Raw genomic sequence first — 2,212 nt, 5'->3', positions numbered from 1 at the left:
ATATGCATAGAAGCAAGACAACAGTCATTTAACAGATAAGTAGACAAACACAGAAACAGACAGACAGACAGACAAACAGACAAACGGACAGACAGACAGACAGACAGACAGACAGACAGACAGACAGACAGACACACAGACAGAAAGACAGACAGACACACAGACAGACAGACAGACCTATAACAAATATATGTGTTGACAGACAGACAGACAAACAGACTGACTGACCTCTTTGCCACCCATTACTTTAGCCACCAGCTGGTACTAAAGGCTTTGCTTTTACTGTAGCTTATAAGTGTATTCTTCACTTTGTTTTACACGAGTTTCAATTTTAGCTTAGTTTAGTTGATAAACAGTACTTGTAGTTGGACAGTACATAGTACCCTGCATTTCGAAATGTATCATAGATAAAAGTTCAAATATATGTGACATACATACATACATACATACATACATACATACATACATACATACATACATACATGCATACATACATACATGCATACATACATACATACATACATACATACATACATACATACATACATACATACATACATACATACATACATACATACAGACAGACAGACAGACAGACAGACAGACAGACAGACAGATTGCAAACCATGTGATTGAAATGTATTCCGGGTCCAGTCCTTTAGTTTACCTAATGGACAATGTCTCAATGGTGCTGTCGTCTGAGGAAGGCATCCATCAAAGGGACCCCCTTGGGCCAGTGCTTTTCTCATTGAGTATTCACAACATTCTGACTACCATACAATGCAAGTTTTAATACATTGTTGTCCTTGCTTATCTGGATGATGTGATCCTGGTTGGATCATTACTCAATGTGCTCGACGCTTTTGTATCATTAAAGCAAGAGTTTGGCAATGTTGGACTTCAAATTCAAAACAGGAAGTGTGAGCTGTAATGCCCATTGCCTTCAGCATTACCAGATTTATTGTCAAAAGATATCGCTATTTCCCACACAGGAACTAATGTTCTTGGGATTCCTATTGGCAGCCATGAATTCATCTCAAATGTCTGTATTGACGTCGCAAATTCTGGCAATGTATTTTGCCAGCAGTTACCTGACTTGAATGAGCGATGATTCTTCTGAGACATTGCTATGCAACCCGACTCAACCATTTGGCCAGAGGAGTTTGCCGAATAGCTTGCAACCTGCTGCCACTATTCATGATCGACTGACTAAAAAGTGCTTTACAACTTTTATTGGTACCAGAGATTTAACAGCTAGTCAATGGGAGCAAGCAACACTCCCCATACGTCTTGGTGGGTTCGAAATGACACTGTTGCAAACTGTCTCCCGTTTTGCCTTTTATCCAGCTGGGGTCATTCCCTGCAGAAGTTACCGAACCGGTTCGCATCCCTGGCAGATCATGTTAGAACTCTTTTATCAAATTGCAAGTAGAAGGAAAGCATTGATTATCAACTAGATCAACTATTGGATGACGACAAGGATCTGTCAGAGGTGGTATCTAACACAAAGAAAATCCAACACAGATTGACAGATGCAAGCAACCAGATTACAGTTAATGCTTTGATTGACAGTTCATCTAAAAAGACGCTGCACGTCTGCTGTCTCTGCAGGATAAGGGAGCTGAAGATTGGCTCAGTGCTGTACCTTCCTCAAAGAAGTTTGCGCTATCACCCAACAATTATATTTCGGCAGCTTCAATGAGGTTAGGGATTCCTGTCTCCTTTCCTGAGTGGGTCAACAAGTGCGATTGTGGTTGAACTTTAGATATAAAGGGCTCTGACGCAGAAGGATTCCACCTCCTAACATGCGAGAATGGTGGTGGCTCTGTGTCGACCCATGATTCGATGATGTCAGTATGTTCTGAGTGCTTGAGTTCAGTTCATCTGCCCCACAAGTGTGAGCTTAGGGACCGCTATAAACATTCGAACAATTGGCCTGAAATCCTAGTTTATGACTTGAAGACAGGATCTAACGTTGAGTTAGACGTGGCACTAGCTCACCCATGGGCATCAGACATCTTACCTTGTGCAGCTACAACTAGGGGAAGCACGGCAATGAAAAGGGAGCAAATCAAGGAAAACAAGTACGCCTAGGAACGACTACCCGGTGGATACTCGCCAACAGTTGTGCGTCTTGTATTCGAACATTTCGGCCTTTGGGGGGGAGCGTCTGAGTACTTGAGGGTCTTCTCTGCTTTGTGGAGGGATGACA

This window comes from Corticium candelabrum, chromosome 3 (genome assembly GCF_963422355.1).
Source record: "Corticium candelabrum chromosome 3, ooCorCand1.1, whole genome shotgun sequence".
In the NCBI taxonomy this organism is placed as follows: domain Eukaryota; kingdom Metazoa; phylum Porifera; class Homoscleromorpha; order Homosclerophorida; family Plakinidae; genus Corticium; species Corticium candelabrum.
Note: the sequence above shows the minus strand (reverse complement) of the source record.